At 39.4% G+C, this 21,648-nt stretch overlaps 1 protein-coding gene and 1 long non-coding RNA gene across 2 annotated transcripts in view; one reads left to right on the top strand and one right to left on the bottom strand.

Moving 5' to 3' along the window:
- The window catches only part of ptprsa (protein tyrosine phosphatase receptor type Sa), a 271,953-nt gene that overhangs the window by 72,197 nt on the left and 178,108 nt on the right, over positions 1-21,648 (top strand). The window lies entirely within an intron of this gene.
- LOC107834232 (uncharacterized) lies at positions 2,553-7,419 on the bottom strand. The gene is made up of 2 exons (XR_001660020.1): positions 4,914-7,419; positions 2,553-3,429 (listed from the first exon to the last, which is right to left on the bottom strand). It is a non-coding gene; the product is annotated as an uncharacterized LOC107834232 (long non-coding RNA).

Raw genomic sequence — 21,648 nt, forward strand, 5'->3', positions numbered from 1 at the left:
TTAAAGAGGGTTAGAGTGATGCTATCTTATATCTATTAATGCAGTCATTGCTGTGTTACCCGCAGGCCATAGGGCCTAATCCAGAGGAGATGGATTGAATGGTACTGTGGCTCAGGCTTGCCAGACTTACTTAGGTTCTGGTTGAGAGCACAATGCTGTGTGGGCGAATCTATTCTGTCCCGGGTAGGGCACAGCATAAACATTGCCCAGGGAACACAGGCAGGCATGCAGGCACTCAAGTGGACAAGAGCAAAACTATAAGGATGGTTGCTTTTAATTTCCTTTCTGCTGCCTTTCTGTAGCACTCGTTCATGGGTGCTACTTCCTCTCAGAGCGTGCCAGAGAGGAAGTAGAGAACATAGTGTGCTGGTGTTAAAGAAGTACCTGTATTTTCTCGTTTTTTTCTTTTTTTTTTTTTTAACGAGTTCATCAAGTATTTACTGTTATCCTCCTTCTTCCTCACACTTACTCAGACTGAGGGAAATCTGCCATGATTAATCCAGATGACAGCTGTGGAGCAACACCTCGCTTACGCCGTAACTGTCTTAAAGTAATCTGTCTTTTCTCCATGGCACGGTGGTGCTCTAACTCCTGACCCTGCGTGCAAACACAGTACCACTGCTTCCTCAGCCCTTTTGCCTTCCCACCGTCGTCCCCCGGCTTTCACAACCAAATAAGGAAGATTGAGCCAGGAAGAGGCAGCAAGTCGGTCAGTCAGCCCACTGAAGAGGCCATTAGGGAGCCAGCAAGCCAGTGAAGAGGTTGGTAGAAAACCACCTCTGGCATCACTCATCACTCCATCCCTCTTCAGGTTTTTATGCATTTTCTTTGCAACACTGAGATGCGCATGCTTGCTTAAAGATGGACATGCATACAGCGCTAACCTAGATTAACGCTATTCACATAGAGGATACTGAATACAATGACATGCACTGAATGTAGTTTGGATGCACACAATTTTAGAAGCACTCCGAAATGCGCTCTGAAATAAATCACTCTGCACATATACAGAGAAATATGTGTGGAACAACTTCTCAAAAGGATGACGTAAAGAAGATGAAAACTGCTAACTGTCGCATCATAAAGGTTAAACACTAAATAGTTATTTTAAGGTCACTGTACAGGAAAGACTTGTATGAGCCACACTGTCACACATACTTTTCAGAGAGAGAAAAAAAAATTGTACATGCTGCATAGATTTTTTTGAGAGAGCAAAGCTTTTTTTTTTTTTCTTTTCTTTTAATAGTTAATACCAGAGTTGTTGGTTTTTGCTTTTTTCTTGATTTCAGACTTCAGACTTGGTTAAATCACACAGGGTCTAAGGAGGAAAATCCAGGATACAAAGCTTCTTGAAAAAAATCTTTGCCTAATTGTGAGACATGAAGAGAGAAGAACAGATGAATAAATAACCAAGAAGAACCAAGATGAATTTGTATTCAGGTCTCTATGAGTCAATCCTTCGTAGAACCAGGAATCAATTTCTTTGAGTATGTTTGTGACAGGCTTGGGTAGTGATTTTTTCTTTTTTTTTTCTTTTTGTTAATTCTTTGCAAAACTGCTTAAACTCACTCGTCTTGGATGGAAAGTGTCAAAGAACATTGATTTTCAACTCTCGCTACAGATTCTCAACTGGATTTCAGTCTGTATTTTGACTGCTTCTGCAGGATGTTGACCAGTGTTAGTGCAGAGCACCACACAGTGCTCTGCATGTAGGCCAGAACGTTCTGTTTTGGTCCCATCTAACCAGATAACACATGCCTCCTACATGACTTGTATCAACCTGCAAAGGGATTTTTTGTAGCTCTTCCTTTTGGCACTCTTCTAACAAATGATATCAGAATAAAGTCGGGATAAAACCCTCAACTCTCTTTATTTTTATTTACTAAATAATATTAAAACAGTGCACCATTTTATTCACAACTACTGTACATGGCATTCTGTGTTGGTGTATAAAATAAGATAAAATTGATAAAATACCCCAAAGTAATAACGTGACAAAATGTGAAGAGATTAAAGCCCTGTAATTCCTATTGTTCCACAAGGAGCATTTACTCATGCAGCAAACTCCACACTGAGCTCTGACATGCTTAATTGATTTTCCATATGTTAGAAAAATCCATTCAAAATCTATAAACAGTAGTGCACAGGATAGACGCGACACAAGCTAAGACTCAGTCAGTATTGCAAAAACACTCACTCTTACCGTGTGCCAGCATCTCAGTTTGTATCTTTGTCGAACTGAGACTAAAGTTAAATAATCCTATTGGTTTATTTAACTTTAGTGTTTTTGCCTCCTGCAAATGTCAGCTGAGTTCAGTGAAGCTGGAGGGAAAATCACTCCCTGATACTGAGGGTGAGCAGGTTAAAAACACACAAACACACACTCATTTGGGCTGCAAAAGAAGACAGAAAATACCTTGGGTTTGCAACAGAAACAGTATTCTGGATTAAAATGTAACTTTGGTATAGAAGCCCGAGTTGTTCAGGTTGGACAAGCCTCCTTGTCATCACACTAATCTTTACTATTTAAAAACAGAATGATTAAATTCTATGTGATAGGTTTTTATTAGAAATTTTGTAAGTGCAACCACATGAAATAAAGCTTTCTTTGTGTCCTTCTACATTGCTAAAAAAAAAAAAAAAAAAAAGCAGAGTGAGCAGACAGAGTCATCCCCTATCAGCAGGTTGTATTCACCACATTCCCTTACCAAATCCTCCTCCTGCACCCAACAAGCTCCTATCTCCATTCTCAAACTCCTGTCTGTTGTAGTGCTCACTTGTGTATCAAGGTAATGAATTCATAATCTCTCCCAGGCTCTTTGTAGATCTCTATCGTGGTGCAAGATAAGGGTAAGCGTCGTTGCACTCTAATAGCCGTCAGTCTTCCTCGCTTCCTGCATGGTGTGAGTGCGTTTACAGTATGTGTGTGCATGGGAAGAAAGAAAAAAAAAAAGCACCCATTGCCACAAACCTCATTGAACTGCTCTTCGTTTTGGCTTCCCAGGGCAGAAGGAAAAATATCCTGGCCTGGACGACTGCCACTTATCAGTAAACTGTCGAAGCTACAAGGCAGCGGATGTCTCCCGGAGTGTGGAGCATTAAACAGCGCCCCACTTCATCTCTTTCTACCTGTGTCGTACACTCACGACACTTAACATCTTGCGACTCCAGCTGACAAATACTCAGTCGTTGTGAAAGTAAATATCTGAGAGGGTCAAGCTGTCTCACAGGCACTAAACTTGTGGCACGGGGTGGCTCTCTGGGGGGGAGGGAGGGCGGCTGGCTCATGCATGTGGTTTTAATTGTGTTTTCAGTGGGGTGATGAAATGTCCTCCATTTGAGCACAAGCTGGCAGTAAGTGGGTTGTCGCCTCCAGGGACAGGGTGAGCAATGGCCCGCTGCTATCGTAGGTGATTGTGCTTCGGCCCCCTAAGGGTGACAGAGATGAACGAAAGGGAGTCAGGAAGACAATGCAGACAGAAGCAGCCCGTTTTATTTTAGTCTCACATGGTTTCAAAAATGGATATCAGGGCAAAGAAAAGTGGCAAGTAAGCATGTGAATCTGGGGAGGCGAAGTGTATTTACAAGCTCTCCATCCGAGCTTTGTAATGGGATGCATTTTATATTAAAAGGCGTAGTGAGGCGTAAATCAATTTCTAACCGTTTAAAAAAATACTCTCTCTACTGTATCAATGAAAAAATATTGTTTAAGGAATTTATACTCCTAGTTTCCTAACAACCACAGCCATTAGTGTACTTTATTCCAATTTGCCGTAAGACACCAATATACAAAGTCGTATATATATTTTTGCTGTTAAAAATATAAAAAAGCCTTTTGCGTATTTGTATTCAGCCCCTATTGCTCTAACGCCTCTAAAAACAATCCATAGCAGCCAACTGCCTTAACCCTTGTGTTTAGGAATGGGGTCCAACCGACCCCACACACGTAAAACTTATATCGTTTGCCACAGTCCTCTACGTTTGCCTTAGTCCTCGCACACACAAGGGTTAAGAAGTCAACTACATGCTAGAGTGTAGGTCATGCTGAGATTTGATGGAATGATAGATGGAAATAAAATCAGGGTATCCCTGGGGGAAAACTGTCAGAGGCAGCAAAACACTTGAGACTGTGGCAGAAGTTGAACCTACAGCAGGTCCATAACCCTTAACATGCAGCCAGAGCTACTGTGGTTTAGATCAAATAATGGCCCAGTCAAAGTTCAGGCCTAAATCTAAAGGAGAATGTGTGGCAAATTTCTAAAATTGATGTTCATAGATACTTACCATCCAACCAGTCAGATCTTGAGCTAATTTACAAAGATAAAGGCAAACAATTATATTCTAGATCACAGGTGTCAAACTCCAGTCCTGGAGGGCCACTGCCCTGCAACTTTTAGATGTGCCTCTGCTGCACCACACCTGAATAGAATAATTAGGTCATTAGCAGGCCTCTACACAAGAACGAGGTAATTAAGCCATCTCATTCCAGTGTTTTGTACCTGTGGCACCTCTAAAAGCTGCAGGACAGTGGCTCTGGAGGACTGGAGTTTGGCACCCCTGATGCACAAAGCTGGTAGAACCATATCCTGAAATACTGGCAGCAAAGGTTAGTTCCCCAAAGTACTGACACAACTGATCTGATCCATATGCAGGACACACATTTAGATTTTTGTCTTTGTCTTTAACAAGTAACTATGGGTCTATGACTTAAAATCCTAATAATATGCACTTCAGGTTGTGGATGTAGCATGATACATGCACTAATACATATCATTTTGACTTCACACAGTTTTCATGCTTTCATCTCCTTGAATGGCTTTTTGCTCCATGTCACTCCTTCACAAAGGAGATGAACAGATGTGATGAGGATCACTGACATTTCACAACCGAGTAAAATAAGACAGTTACTTAACAAATTTCACAAGTTGTTTGCAGGATCTTCTCTCCCCTTGTGCTGTTATGATAACCAGTAACAAGACGCAAACGATTAAATGCTCCTCCCAGAGCGCATCTTCCGCTTGCTGAATTTACATGGCATTTATGAACACTCACAAGGAAAACAAAAAGTGGACAAGGAGAGAGAAGGGGAAGGGAGCTCGCCAATGGAGGAGTCTCATTATTCCGTTATGGATTGCACATGTCAGCGAGTAAGTGCTCTTTTTATCCCTCCAAAGCACCAGCCACAGCCACCGAGCACATTTCCCTACCCAAGTGAAATTTAGCATGTTAAGGCTCGTGCCACCAGGGGAACAGTGGTGAGAGCACTGGGCTGCTTCTAAGATTTGCTGCCTTGATTAAATAAGGGACTGTAAGTGTGAATAAGAGGCCAAGGGAGAAATCTCTGCAACATACACATGTGCTTTTTGCACATGATAGTCCTGCACAACCCCCGCTACTGCCCACCCAATTTTGCCTAAATACAAGCACTGAAACACATTTACACACACAAGCAGTTTACATGGTGTCCTACATGTCACACTGGATTTTAATCAAAGAGCAGAAAGGGGGCAGTGGAGGCTCACTTGTAACTCTATAATGGCTCTGCCAAACTCAGCAAGACGTATCTTTTTAAAAGGGCTCGCACCCATTAATGCCTGCAGAACTTGAAAAGTTCACACAAAAAATATTGCAGTTTTCCCTCCTTTTGGACAGAACAAGTCTTTTATTTGATGCACTGTGATTCAAAAAGTCTAGCACCCTCTACAGATTGCCTAATTCCATCTCATTTCCTTTGAGGTTCCCTCAATACACCTTTCTTAATGCTTTGAAAAGGTGCTTTGACTCAGGCAGCTGCCAGCAATTTTCAGTCAAATGCTTGTAACTGGGCAAAGGGGACAAGTTATGTTTCCGCCCTGGGGCCACAGATAAAAAAAAGTGAAAAAGTCAGTCACTTTTACAACCTTCTGACCAGGAATGACTTTTTTTTTAATCTAATGTATGAACTGACCAGAAAAACCTGCAGACAGTGACATTTTGCTACAAGCTCACTGCGAGTAAGTGACTGCAGGTCAGCTGATTGATGTGTCTGATGGGTATCTAGCCACCCTACTGGACTTTGTGGACACCAGCTGTCCCCATTGAAATTCATGAGGAGTTGCCCAATTATAAAAATCCACCCCCAATGCCTACAGAGTCAATGTAACTGGGTGGAGCTACATTTAAATCACCAACTACAGCCAGCAATAAAGGAAAAAAGGTGAACAACACTAACAAAGAAAATTTGATAAATGGTGCTTTCAATGTTCAAATAAAGGTATACTTTTCTAAGTTTCCTTCAAAGAGCTATTTAATCAGTTTGTTCTACAGTTATTCCACTTAAAATAGTTGTGAACTTTTAATGTGAAGAAAAACAAATACTTCAACGCTAAAGCTAATGAGATAAATTGAATGCTAAATGTCTAATCTCTTTTTTTTCCACTGTTGCAGCTTATATTTGCCAAAAATTGCTGCAAAGACTATTTCAACAAAGCAAGTAAAAAAATGCTTACTCTTGTCTAAAAAGGAGCTAAGATAAAAAATAAAAAAAATTACTAAATCCTTGCTAAAGTTCAACCTGCACCTGTGCTTCTCCAGCAAGATGGAGTCTCTAATGATAGTGTTCCCTTTGTTTTTGGGTCTGCGCATGATGGTAATTTCTCTGGTGCTGGATCGGCTGCACTGGATGCAGGGATTTCTCAGATGATCGCAAACAGTGTCAATTGGAATATATTTAAATATTTTTAAAATATTTTTTAAAAATATTCAGTCCTCACATTAAACAAACATGGGGATCAATTTCTGTAGGGGTATTTTTTTTATTTTTAGATCAAATTATACCATAATCCTGAAAATTAAAGAGCATTCATGACTTTCAACGAGAGTCATGAATGAATATTTCAACAAAAAAAAAATGTATCCCATAATTGACTTTTCTGGAAGTTAGATGAATTAATTTTATTGTTTAAACATAACTTTGCGCTACATCTTGTCATTGTGTTGTTCGGTGATGAGTAGACAACTTAAAGCCATGAGTAAATGGTGGTAAATGAAGTTAATTTAATTAACTTAATAAAACAAGAACTTACACAACAACAAGGTCGACCTAATGAGCAGCAACAAACTGGGACCAGGTAACAGATAATAACGGGAGTAACCAAAAAGGAGTGAGTGAAAGAGAGGAGATTAAATACCGAGAGGGAATGTTGAAACAATAGACTGGGGCTGATTGGCTAACAGGTTGCAGGTGTGAGGGGAGAGAACACGTGGCACACTGAGAAGAGAGAGAGAAAGGTAAGGGAGCGTAAACAAATGTGAGAACTAGAAAAACGAATTTAACAAAACAAAACAAAAAAAAAGATTACAACACAAGGAATGAATCATAAACGTATATCTAACTAAACGAAGAGCAGACCGAACTAAGTAAAACAAAACACGGCTGATTAAATAAATAAATAAATAAATAAATAAATAAATAAATAATGGATTGAAGAACTAATAAAAATCTACAAAACCAGAAAACGCTAAAACAACCCAAGATCCTGACACATTCACACGCAGCCTGGAGCTACAACCTTTAAGCGTCGTGGCATCGTTTCTCTGTACTTGGTCTTCTATTCGCACAATCAGTTAAGCCCAGATTTATCAAAGATAACACAATGAAAAACTCATACACCCATTTCTATGCGAACATATTTGTGTTTGGGCGTTCGACTCGATTAACATGCTTTTGAACGGACCGAGTGGTCAGATACAGGAAAGAAAGTCAAGAGGCGAAGTTTATGAGGCGACATTGAACGCAACACAAGGGTTCTGGGCTTTTTTTCTTCTCCCCTTTGACTCAAAGTGGGGGGAGAGAAGCGAGAGGGGGTAGTTGACTCCTGTCTCCCCACCCCCAGCTCGTATGAGGTGGCTTTGGGAAGAAAGGGAATCCAAACCTGTGTCGCAGAGATAACGTGAGACTTCAATAAAAGAGATCCACATTTGGAGACCCGTGCGCGGTAGAGTCGCGCACGGATTATTATAGAGTTTTTTTTTTTTTTTTGTCAAAAATATTTATTTCATTTTTGCCTTTACCAGAGGAAGGTTCTGCTTTGGAGTGTCTGATCTCCGTGAAAGGGATACAACAAAAAGCGCACGGAGGATAATAGCGGAGTATTTTAAACCTGCGCTCTCCGTTAACAAGTGACTCGCTGACTTTGGAGAGAGTGGAATATAGCGGGGTTTTTTTTTGTTGTTGTTTTTTTTCTGCAATCGGGGGATGTTCTTGTGGGAAGATTCAGCTGCACAGAAAAATGGATTTGAAAACTGTTCCCCCTAAACCAGCGAGGGGGTAGATTTAAAAAATAAAAAAATATTTTTTTCCCCCCTCTCGGGCTGAGACTGAGTAAGTGATTGAAACTTTTCTTCTTTTTTTTTTATTGTTCTTAGTTTTGAGGACCTATTTAAACGATAGGGAAAGAATTACAGAAGACAGAAAAAGTACAGAGTTTGTTTGGAATATTTTTAAACTGTAATTGAATAAGAGAACTTGTTCGCCACAGTAGTCTCCGGGGAAACCAAGAAAGGACTGCTTTTTTCCTCCCATGTGAAAATTTGTAGAAAACCTTTTCATTTTACAATCTTCTGATTTATACTGCTTTGCCTTTATAGATAAACTATTACCAAGGGTCCAGACGCTTAAAAACATAGTTAAAGACACAAACCGAACCCTACTAAATCCTAGCAAAACGACCATCTGACAACGCGAACATGCAGTTAATTCACTTAAAGTTGGACATTCACACGATTAAACCTACTGAGAAAAACTAAAACGTAATATTTGAAGTAAATTTCGAAGAAATGACTTATTTTGTACTATAAGATCAGGAAAAGAATTCTTGGATGGCTTTATCTGTTTAACTGGAAAGGATGTTATGCATTTATTTGCAGCATGTTTACTACACGTAAGCTAACCGAATTTTGTTGCGTTTACAACGTCAGTTGTTTTTGTCCTTTTGCAACTATGCTCCTAATTTTGTGTATTATTTTTTTTTAAACACTTCTGTTTACTAAAGGGTAATCCTCTGCCCTGAGGTGTGACTCTTCTGCATTTGTTTATGGGAGTTTAAATGTAGCTCTAGGCGATTTAGTTCTGCTTCTTTTCTTCTTCATTTTTATGGTAGTAAGCTAAGCAAATTGCAGTAATCTTTTTTTTAGTAGAATCATTAGCAATACCCCTTCCTGAGGGTAAATATGCAGGTACTACCACTGAGAGCAGTGGCACCAGTAAGGGGGGTAAAGGTTGGGCAATTGGCCACCCCTGTTTTCCAAGGCCAAGATTAGCCTTGTGTTAATTATATTTATGAATATCACTTAAGGAAAGAAGAGGGCAACACTTTAAGCTACGTTATATTTATGTGCACGTTAAAGACACTTTTGGATGTCCATCACTTATTTCTGGTGTCAACCCTCCTACACCGCTAACATGGCAACAGTAAAGGGTTTGGTATGCCACCCCTTTGAAAACCTTCTGTGCAGTGCTCACTACAAACAGTTTTGCTGCTCTTTTGTAAACACCACATACTCTGACACATTTGGTGCATTTCCTGTTCTTATGCAAGTTCAGGTTTGTCTCTTATTTTTCTAACTCCCACTCATCCGTCGCACATTGGGGAATACAATCAGTCCTGCTACCTTGCATAAATAAACCCATTTGTCTTGTGATGCGAGTCACATGTTGATTGTCAGCAGTGGAGAGGAGTCTTGTCCTTCAGAGTAATTGGACAACACCTAAACCGAGAGGCTGCGCATCAAATATGCTCAGGACTCTTAATGTGGCTTTAATTGAACAATTTATCACCCCTGATCACTGTCAAATAACCTGGAAAGATGGACATAAGGCATTGGGAATGCCATGGATAGGTTTCAGTCAAGCATGACCAACATGTCTGTTGAAGCACTGTCACGGAGGGTGTATGTTTGTTGAGCTAATGGTGTGTTTACTTTTGTTTGTCTGCAGAAATCACTAATTGAAGTATATCTGAGTGGTAATGAATAGTGAAAGAGAACGGGAGAGCAGATCAGTTTACAACTTTTAAAACTGAGTCCATTAGACTAAAAGTTGGACTGTTTTCCATTGAAATTTTTTCATTACACTTAATAGAAACCTAGGTGAGATTTCTATTTGCATTTTTAAATTATCTGCTCATTTTATTTTTATTTTTTTTTTACATGTGATGATATTCTTGAATTAACAATGTTTGATTTTACTACACAATAACAATAAATTCTCCTAAAAAAGGACATAATTTATATGCTTTCTTCATTCATAAATTCTCTAATCCTGTATTTTAATTTCTAGATTAAAGACTTGGCGGTATCAAATTATTAATATAATTTTTCGTTATGGCTTTTTGCGTTTGATTTTACAACCTTGTCCTGTGTTTATTTTACTCTCTGGCAAATTAACAGCATTTTGGTGGCATCAAGTGCCTTGCAATTAGTCACATTGTACTTGACACAACAGCAGAGTTAATAATAGCCATGCTGAAGTGACTGTCATAGCAAAGGGAAAGAGAGAAATGTGCACCATGAAAAGGTGTTTTTGCACTCACTGCTAATTGTGTTTATTCATTTTAATTTGCTCCAAGTGCTAAATCAGTGCTCTTCTGGCGAAACGGGGTGCAATTAGTTTGGGCTGTGAAAACACTGGGCAGCGTGTCTGTCTTGTAAAGAAGTTCGCTCTTCTCTTCTTTGACTTGTGGATTAGCTGTTCCTTGACATTCACATTTCTTTCACTGCCACATAACAAGAGCCGGAAAACACTGAATGGGAGCAGAGCTCCACCGTTGTAGAGCAAGTGAGTTGGGGTGTGCACAATGGAAAGATTATGTTAATTTCAGCATTCTGCAAATATAATAAATATATCGGAGCATTGCCTGCAGCAGGTGTAATGCATCCTTTGAGGAGTGCCTTGTTGTGAAATGCGCCAGATTACAGGGTTCTTATGCAGTCTGAAAAAGTATGAAATTTGGTGTACTTGTTTTCCAGGACGAGTATGAAATTATATATAAAAAAATGTTTTCATAGACTTTATCCCTACTGTCTAAAAGATCCATCCATCCATCCATCCATCCATCCATCCATCCATCCATCCATCCATCCATCCATCCATCCATCCATCCATCCATTGAGCAATTCGCAATGGATTTTTGCATCTGTGATTTTCTTTTTTTTCTTTTTTTTGGAATAGAATAAAAAAAAATCTACCTTGTCTTTGCTGCCTATTGTAAAAATGACAATGTAGGGTTTACTAAGTCCACTATAAAAACTTGAATTGCTTGAAACAGTGGAAAATGTGGTTTGCCTGTGGTCTCTGATTTGATGTGTCAGAAATCCTCCATGCATTTCCACAATTTGATGGTCTGCTGATGGCTGTCATCTCATAAGTACTTCTCAAACCACACTTCAAAAAACAGCAGCAAAAATAAAAAGCTTTCTGCTTAAGCCTATTAGACATGCTTTGGTAAATTACTGGTTATTACTTAATATTTGGTACTTTACTCCCTCTCCAAACTCCTAATGTAACTCGATCCATTCTTCCACAGAGATGAGGTACTTTAACATTTACTTAAAATACTTAAAATTATATAAAGTAGCCCATCCTATAGGCACTTTCTGACATTTTTGATAAAACTGTCAGATTGTCTATACCCGATACTAGATTTAGGTGCTCATAGAATAACATTTAGATTTTCCTCTATTAATGCTGTCATAACACTAAAATTTCTAATTTGATTCTGATACTAGCAAAAATACTCAGTACTCAATACCATTTTCAGTACAGCGGTGTTGTACTGGTAGCTCTGGCATCCTACAAAATTCTTTTTCCTTTTTTTTTTTTTTTCCCTCTCCAGTTACCTCAAAGGGAACAGTGCTTTTGGGTTTACTTTGTTGACCGAAGAGGGTCACGTATGTTTTTTATTTTTCTGGCTGTACTTGCCATGTTAGCAGAGTTTAAACCGTACAGGAATGGCTCATTGGGGAGGAGAGAGGCTGACTGTCTGTTGTTGCAGCACAGCTGTCAGAGGAAATATGTCAATTTGGCCATATGTGAATTGGAGAGTTTGTTTTTCTTTTCTATTTTGACAAAACTGAGTAGCTTTGAAAATGTATTTTCTATAAGGAGATATTTTATATCTTGACAACCCCACACTGTATGCATAGATCAAAAATATTAATAAAAGTGGAGCTGGCTATTTGTGTGGCAGGCCATTTCAGTACAGCTCATGCAGATGGACCTGTTGGTTGTCTTGGATTAAAACTTGACTGAGCTCTGCTCTCCTTAACTTCAAGCCTCACTCTAGCCAGTCATGGTCTGGTTTGGTTTTAGCCAAGTTGGATGTGTCTCCATTGCATTGTGTTCCTCTCTATTGTGGGTGTAAATATTGGCCATGAGTCCTCGAGAGCTGTGGTCGACGCTCCGATGTTGTCGTTTGTAGTGACACTTTGGACTACATAGTGTCTTGCATGAGACCATGTAGTGCATTTTAGTCTAGATGAACAAAGCAAGGGGAAGGTGACTGCAGGTGCGCTACCTTACACATCAGTACTGGCTAAAGTTTAAATAAAACTCTGAAACCCCTGGTTTCTTTTTATCCTTTTGGCAATTATTAGTTCAGATTAAAACTTAATTTTATGTTAAATTTCATTCTCGATCTGGATGTTATGCTTGATTCACATAAGCCCAGATATTTAATTTTGTCATTAAAGCAAACAGCTAAAATGTCACATAGTTAAGATTAAAGCCTAACCCAACCAATGAATGCAGTCTGCTGTCAATCAAATTTCTTACGCACAATACAAGACTTGGCCTGCCTTATACCACCCTTGAAGTGGTTATGAAAAACGGGGAGGAACAGCTAAGGACTTGCACAATGAGGATTCAATCACTTGCTCCTCCAGCCAAGTGATGGTTGAAATTCATGCATGTGAAATTTTGAGCTCATACTGATAGACGTGCACATGCAGACTTGCAACGCAACCAAAGAAAATTGGTACCTGCTTTTGTACCTGTTGCTGCCATCGCTATGGCGTCCCGTGTGTTGGGTTGTAATCAAAGTGGTTAAAACCTTTGCCTGTCAGTGTCATTTGTCCATCCCTGTGCATATGGAGCCCATCAGAGTTAGAAGTTAGCAGTCCTAAGTAGAAGACAAGTGTCTTTTGAACACAAGCTTCGAAGCATAGCTTAGAATGTTGTGATTGCAGTTGAAATAACTGGATTGGACTGTGTAGTGTCTTCTCATAGGCTCCTCTTTTCATCATGATCACTAAAATGTGTACATTCCTTCAGTTATTAATCAGTTTACAAAACCTCATAAGACACGCAAGACATATATTGAGCTTAATTAACAGAAACAGTTACTTATTTTTCGACAACATATGTGGCTTGTACTTTATGATCTGCTGTGTCCTTCATCCATTTAGACTTCAGTATTATACTTGCACTTGTGCAAGCCTTGATAAACCAAATGAAAAGGGATTATTGATCAGAGAACATGCATTCGCATATTGTGTACGGAGGTAAAGGTGTCTTCCACATCTACAATATACACTAATCCCTACCAGATAGTGTGGTAAATCTTTTGGGAATACATTCACACACCGTCACCCTCTGCAATCTCCACCTCCTCCTGCCTGACTCCCTTGGTACCTCCACATTTTAGAAAAAGGATATGCTTCAGCTCCTTCTGATGAAGTGACAGTAATCTTCCTTTGCAGATGCACGGGGGGGAAGACCTTGTTCATTCATCTCAGTATCCCTCTTAAGGTGTAACACACTTGAACAAACATGGAGCACAGTTTGTTAAACCCAGTCAGGAAAGCTGCTAGACGTCTAAGATTAAAGAAAATATAATTTCCCCCCCAAAATCCTACTGGCTGCTGTCCTATGCACTTTATACTTACATACTTTCATAATATTCTGTGAACTAAACACTTTTGAGTCATAGTGCTACTAATATGAGCATAATTTGGTCAGCTTAGATGTAAACTAGTCACAATCTGACAGATTGCTTTGTTAAATGATTAACTTTTTGTATTCAGCTATACATATGTATTTCTAATTAATAGTAAATGTGCTAAGCATCTTTAGTAAATCTGTAAACTATAATCATAGGAGAGCTTGCCAAATTTTGAGTGCTGTTGCAACTTCTTATCAAACAAGCAAACAATCATCGGTCCTGTTAGTAGCAGAATTTTATTTTTTTTTTTTTTGTAAAACAGTTAAACATTCATGAGTGTAATACTTTTCAATGAGCTTAAAGAAATGTGTCTTTGGAGACTTGAGCTGCAGAGATTGTCGTTTAGCCAACATCTGATGTATGAAAAAGCTGCATTTGACAGCAGCAGCTTTTTGTTCTTTAAATATTGTGTCCAAGAACATTGTGGTCACTCTTTGGTACATGCCCAAATCTTCTTAATTTAATTTTTTTTATTATTATTATTTTTCTTAATCACACACTATGTGTGGCCTTAATGCAATAGTAAAGTAAAATTTCTGTTTCAGATTGACTTTTAAATTTTATTTGTTGTAGTTGTAGCAGCTATTAACTATAATGCCAGCTGCTCTAAAATAACAAGCAATGCAAAGCTAATTATTGACCCTGTTCCCTAAAATCCCACTGACGATTATCGCAACTCTTACAATTTTACAATGAATATGTGTTCTTTGTTGCTACAGTGTGAAACTGTTTTAAAGGTGATTGGGTTAACATGCGCATGTGTGCTAAACGCTGGTAATCCGCCAGTGTTTACCGTCTAGCCAGCGAAAGCCCTGGGCAAGATGGCTGGGCACCATTCAGCTGACCCCCCGCCATCACAGCAACCACACACGGCCTCCAACACCCATCTGGGTCCCCCTTCCCACCCTCCTCCCCACCCGATTCCTTTTGTTCCTGCTCCCTCCACACATGCACACAATCACCCAAACTGTAGGGACATCTGGTGTGAGGGTGGCCTGAAGAGTAGGGTGGGAGGAGGCACGCTCAGCTGCCCCGGGGATACGGAGGATGTGGGGTGTGCTAGACGGGGGTCATAGAGAAACATGTGTAATCAAGATAGTGGGGGTTATTGTGACTGAGTTGTGAGAGGGAAGTCGGGGGGCTAAAGAGAAGTAGGCAGATAATTGATGGATGGAAGTAATTGTGTGTAATGCAAGCGCAGAAACATGGGGCTCTGGGAAAGGGAAACTGAGAGGGAGAACTAGTGAATAGTACTGGTAAAAGAAGGAAGATAAAGGAGGGAATCAGAATAATGAAAGAAAGTACTGCACCAAATAGTCTGGGGAGGGATTGAAAGGAGGAGGGAGATTTGGAGAGTGTGAGGAAAGGGTGAGAAAGGGAAGCAGCAGGAGGAGGAGGAGAAAAGGGAGGGGGCCTGCTGTTGTGTTGCATCACTCAACGCTTGCTGGGGTTAAAGAGGAGTAACTACCTGCCTGTCAGGCTGATTGTTCATCCCTATGCATCAGGGGATACACGTCCTGGTTTATGAGAAATGGCACAGAAACACTATGTGGGCCACTTAACCACAGAAAATGGCTGCCTTCGCATATCTGGGAATACAAATACTACTCCCAGGTTGGGCTTTGTGAGCTGGTGATTTCTTCATGCACATGATGCTATCACGTTGGTTTTTATTACAGTACATGCTCTCATTTTACCCACTCCGTTAGCAGCCTTGCTCGTTCAAATAGTTTATTTTGTATTAATGATTCTCATACCACAACAAAAACCCTCCATCAAAGAGCTTAATAATAAGGCTTCCTCAGTAATTACAACCTCAGTAGCTTGGGTGCCTTTTCAGACGCCACACTTACTCATCTTTCAGTTAAATGAAAACAAAGCCCATGCACTCCAAGTATGGATACACAAATTACAGCGTACCAGTGGTGCGTAAAAGAGAGCAAAGACACAGAGAAGGCACCAGAGGCAAAATGCATTGAGTTTCCTCTCACTTTCTCGCTGTGCAACACAAGCTTGCCTCCCAGAAGGGGAACAAAGGTTTGTCAAGCGCATCGCGGTGAAGAGAGTAAAACCTCCTCAGCCCCTGGGAAGATGGAAGGTGACATTTGTATGTAAATGGAGACAGACGCTCTTCGCACCGGCTGAAAGGAAATGAGAGTGGGCAACCTAGAAAATTCTTCTGTTTTGAGAAGTCGTCGGTTTTGCTGTTTTCTGACGTTTTGTGCTAGAAGATGAATGGAAAGGCACAGCTTTGGAATATGTGAAAACCTTTTATTATGAAAATGTTGCTCATGTCTGCACACTCAGCCATGTTACAAAAAGTATGTCTTTGATAACAGGATGATGAACTAATCCAACATGCCAGTGTTTTAGTGATTATGGAATGATAAACTGTTTAACATGAGTTTAACCAAAAAAGATGTTAAAAAAATGTGTGCATCTTATTTGGATACATTTTATTCAGCATTTGTGATCACAAATTATCCATATTTAAGAACAGACACAGACATGCGCAAATAAATCCATTTCATCCAGCGTCTGCTAAGTAAACAATAACATACCAAATTCATTTTTTATATTGCAGATTATGAGATTTTGCAGTAGTTAGTTTTTACTTTACAGTTTATAGATTCTGAAACAAAGACAGGCTGAAATAAAAGAGGGAACAAAATAAAATCCAAACTGTTCTAATATGGCTCAGGCTCCTGTGGTTCCTGCACCCTTTATGTACTCCAAATCTCAGTGTTGAAAGTTAATCCTGATTAAAAAGTGATTGAGGATGGGGTAAGAATGATATCATGGCAATCATAGAAACCAGCCATGGTTTGGGAGATTAGAGTCAGAGATTTTCTTGGTGAGGGACCCCTTTCTGCTGTGATTTGCCCAGGGGTCAAACTATTGTGAGTTGATTTTTGTATATTTTATTTATTTTTTTTATTTTATTTTTTTTTATTGTATACGTCACAAGAATAATGTTTCAGATTTGATACCCAGTTGTATTTTTTTTTTTTTTGCATGGTTTGTGGTTTTTAGCTCTTCCAGGGAAGAAATGATAGTTTTGCTGTTTGCAAACAAAATAGGATAATTTAATGCTTTAAATGCAGTGATTGAAACTTCATTATTTCTCACTAATAGCAGTTTGAAGATTTTAACATTGTAGCTTTTCTGGTTATTAAGTGATGGGACAACTAATATCTTTCACCGTTGTTCAAGGACAGGGATGAAAACAAAACCATTGTGTAGACTAATCAACCACCTGCTGAGAGAGGGTTGGCTATCCATCTTCCCCGAAATCACGCGGCAAAATCACGAAATCTAAGCAAACAGCAATTTAGTCAAAGTAGGGATTGAGAAAGAGTTGGGAAAAAAAGTAAATGGATTTCTAAATGGAGTTAAGTACAGCTGTTGTCAGAATCTGTTTTCTGTCAGTACGGTTTGAAGGCGTTAACACAGAAGAACAGGGAGTCAGTCCTATTGCAAGCTTTTAGGATGATTCTGCCCAGTGAGCACTAGAGAAAAACACTTCAGAGACTGAAACTTCATGCATAAGATAGATGCAGTCAGGAAGAGAGCAATGAAGCTGACTAAAGATGAAGAAACAAGCAAACAAAAATAAAAAATAAGTTGTTTTTGGCTAGCAAGCTGGTTTAAGAGTTATATTATAAGTGAATGTTTTTTTGTTTTTTTTTAAACCTTCTTTGAGTCACATGTGCCATCTACAAACTCTTAATTTATTTAGATCTTGGTGATGAGCATAGAGCTTGATGAATGAAAACCTGGATGTAGCCACTTTGATTAAGTCTGCTTGCCAGAGGGCTGGGTGGGATGTACTCTGAGATAAATCCCACCCAAGTCCTCTACCCTCAAGGCAGCCCCTATGACATTTGTCATTATACCCCAATCTGTAATCCCACTAGGGTGGAGGCAGGGCTAAAGACTTAAAAGGGAGGACAAAAGCAGGTTTGGCATGGAAATCTGGGTTTCTGTACACATCCCTTACTGTATTTGCCTAGGGTTAGTGTAGTGGAAAATTAGGGAGAGGCAGACACAATTAAAGCAGAAATAACAGAGTCGGACTCTGTTTCTGCGGAGAGGTGGGGTGGGGAGAATTACAGACAGAAGGGAAACGAAGACAGTGGCTTAGGAACAGCAGGTAGATGGGGAGCAGAGGGTGCCTCATTTTTATGGAGATAAAAGAGCACTAATGAATTTGAACCAACGCCCTTCAGGGATATGCCATAAGGGCAGAAATAGGAAGGAGCAGATTGTGGTTGATTATTTTTTTTTAAAACAACAGCCAAACTGTCTTCCTAGCTCCGAAGGGTGTTCACGATTTTGTGAACGCTAAGATGGCCGTTGCCATGTTTGCCAACTGCTGCAACGGAGCCAGTGCTCAGAGAGGAATTAGTGCCAGAGAAGATGTGCCTAACTGGCCAAGTCATAATCAGTCCGTTTGCCAACAAGATAATTTATCTCATATCACTTTACCTCAGTTTTCACAGCGCTCAGATTTTTTTTTTTTTAATTGATGAAGCATAATAGAAGACTTAAAGACTTGCATAAATTCAATTGCATTATGAGGGTATTTTCTGTTTTTTTATAGTGAGTTAAATGGAAAAATGGAGAGAACAGCTTTGAAGTAACTAATACTTCACAATATCTGTTTAGTTCCTGAACCTACAATATTTTATTGTTGGAGTTTATACTATTTAAAGGGAGGTGATTCTTTCATGGAATGTTTGGTATTAGGAGCAATACCATGGGAATATTGCTCCCATGGTAGCCGTTTGGGGTTGCCTGCTCTCATAAAGCACTATTTCCAAAAAGCTCCTCCTTAGAGCTCCAGTCTCCAGCTGAGCTTCCCCCTCACAGAGCTCCCTCTTCTGCATCTCCCTCACACAGTTCCTCAAGACTAGCAGCAGCAGGAATAAGCAAACACTTGGTGGAGCTGAACGCTTGTTGAGCTCATCAAATGAACTACCTTTCAGTCCAACTTTCCTTAGAACGTTTGTTAATAGCATAATGAGAAGAAATGTTGTGATGACATACTGAAGCCGTAGTGTTGGAAAGAGTATGTGCTTCTTAAAGGAACAGAGGCAGAATTGAAGCCATCAAATTACTAAGTGAAATTTCTTTTAAGTCATGTTACGTTTGATTTTATAACAACTGAAGGTAACATGGTTACATGATAGTGCCATTTTATAGTACAATATGCCCAGAAATTGTCTAGTCCACCCCTTTAATATTGTCAGGAATAAATGTTTAGTGAGACTTTTACTATATGATAGCAGTCACAGCAGTGGATTTACTTGGAGTCTGCCCTACCTGCTTATCTGTCCATGTTTTTTTACCGTATTGTTTGACTTCACAGGGAATCCGACAGCAGACCATGGTCTGCACTCATGTGAAGGTAATGGTCTGCCCCCTAGTCTGTGAGGCTGGGCAATACATAATGAAGCAGTCTCCTCTATTGTAAATCACAGAGGGATCTTGTTTAGCTGATGCCTTTTGGGAGTGTTGCTTGAAAGTAGTGCTTGTTACAAAGTATTGCCTAGGATTAGTGTAACTGAGCAGGCGGCACTGAACATGACGCTTGAAGAGGGGGTGGAGGTTCTGTTCTTGTCATGTGCTGGATGAATATTAAAATGGAACGGAGATGATAAGGCATGAGCCGGTGTATCATGTCTATGTTCAGTCAAAGGCCGTTTGTTATTTTCTATCCTTCTGTGACATTGACATTTTCATCCAAAGTGGGGTTTTGGCAGTCAGGCACTTGTCTGATGCAGATATGTGTAATTTGCATTGAACCCACAAGACAACGTTCACCCTTCTTCCTCACGGTTGAGATTCTGGGCACCTGAGAAACTGCTGGACATCAAACAAAGTTTTCTGGCTTTGTGTATGTGGAGGATGCCAAAGATTTGATGAAAATTACTAATTTTATGCACCAGATCAGGCTTTTGCAGCATGGTGCATTTCACCTTTATACTTGGATTCTGTTATATTGCAACATTCAGATCTTAGTTATATACCTTGAATGTTATCAAGATAAAGATTGTACTTTAGTTCCATAGTTCTTTCCTGCTCTATCACAGATACATAGCATAATAGTGGGTATTACCAAGGTGGTAAGAGTCGTAAATAGATATTTCATTGATGCACCTTATTATCAATATACACTGTCTGAGCACTGTTCTGAGCAGTAGTCAGTTGGGGAATCATCTTTTGTCTGCTCGAGTGTGTGGGGGCGTGGGGTAGAGACTGATAAGTCGGCCAGTTATCTGCTGTAGTCCTGTTCAGTCTGTCCCAGCTGGCTGCATCTATCTAAGCACTAAGTCACAGCTGATTTTCCATGTATTCCTGTTCTGTTAAACTGGCACTTAGAAAAGTATTCATACCCCTCTAGAGGCATCTGGGCCCTGCAGTTGCATTACAATTATTCTGCCTTAACAATAGCTGAGGATCCAGACCCTTTGTACGAAGCAAAACATAGAATAGGGGGCAAGATTTTACAAGGCTAGTAGTTTGATGGTTTTATTCAGTGTGATGAGACAAAGCAAAGAAATGCAACTGATTAAACCTGATTATTTACCTCCATGAAACAACAACCTGTTTTTGAAGACATTTCAAAAAAAGGTCTTGTCCACTGATTCTACTGCTTATTAAGAAAATCTCACTTGCATTAAACAGAAATACATTTAAAACAAAGAATAATGTTTATAGACTCAATCACATAGAGGAGTCAAAAAATGAGTTTAAGGCTGTTGTTCTTAAGGAAGAAAATAAGTAGTTTTAGAGTTTAAAATTTTGATCAAATATAGCTGGATAATTCAGTTGCCTTAATATTGGAGAAGCTTTTTTGCTTTTTTTTCAATGGCAGCATTTTGTGAACAGTGTAGAAAACAAAAATTAATGCATCAACCAACATCTTAGTGGATCATTGCCTTCATTTTTTTAAATTCTTTTTTGAGGTACATTTCCACTCCATTTATTAGCTTTACATAACATCCTGTGCCCCATTTTCTGGTTACATTAGGCAGCTTGTTTGTTATACCACACTTCAAAAGAATACATTTTTAGGAACATTTTAACTATTAAAATGTTTGTATCTGCAACATGCATTGGTCATAACACTTTTACATTCTCATTAGTTATGCCTTGGTGGTTTAAGTTTGACAATTTTGGTAACATCACAATATTTGTTTAGCCCTAGAATAAATATGTAACTGTAAGAGGAAAGGAAGAAATTTTCTTTTTTCTTTTTTATTCTTTCCTTCTAATAAAATATGTGGCTTTCCAGCAGAGAGGAGTGGAATATAGTGCATTTCTTAAAAAGGAGCCTAAAGGAACCTTGAGAAACCTGGTCTAGCATTTGAACTTGACTACTTTCCCTCATCTCAAGTGCTGTCGCTTACTTCAAAGTGGGATTTTTTTTTCCTCCACAAAAAATACTCTGTCCACCTTCCTGCCTCCTTCTCCCTTTTGTGTGGACTTTACAGCACAAAGAATCAGTTTGGGAAACTGTGGAGATATATTCGTAACCTAAGATGTCTCCATCTGTGTGTATTATTTTTTTTGTGTGTGTGCCTCTGACAGCTTGTGGGGCCTACATAGTTTCATGTGTGATCTTGTGCATATCCAAGGAGGCCTGCAGATGCTCAGTGGTGGT

The sequence above is a fragment of the Poecilia formosa genome, unplaced genomic scaffold, assembly GCF_000485575.1.
Source record: "Poecilia formosa unplaced genomic scaffold, Poecilia_formosa-5.1.2 Scaffold10, whole genome shotgun sequence".
NCBI classification, from domain to species: domain Eukaryota; kingdom Metazoa; phylum Chordata; class Actinopteri; order Cyprinodontiformes; family Poeciliidae; genus Poecilia; species Poecilia formosa.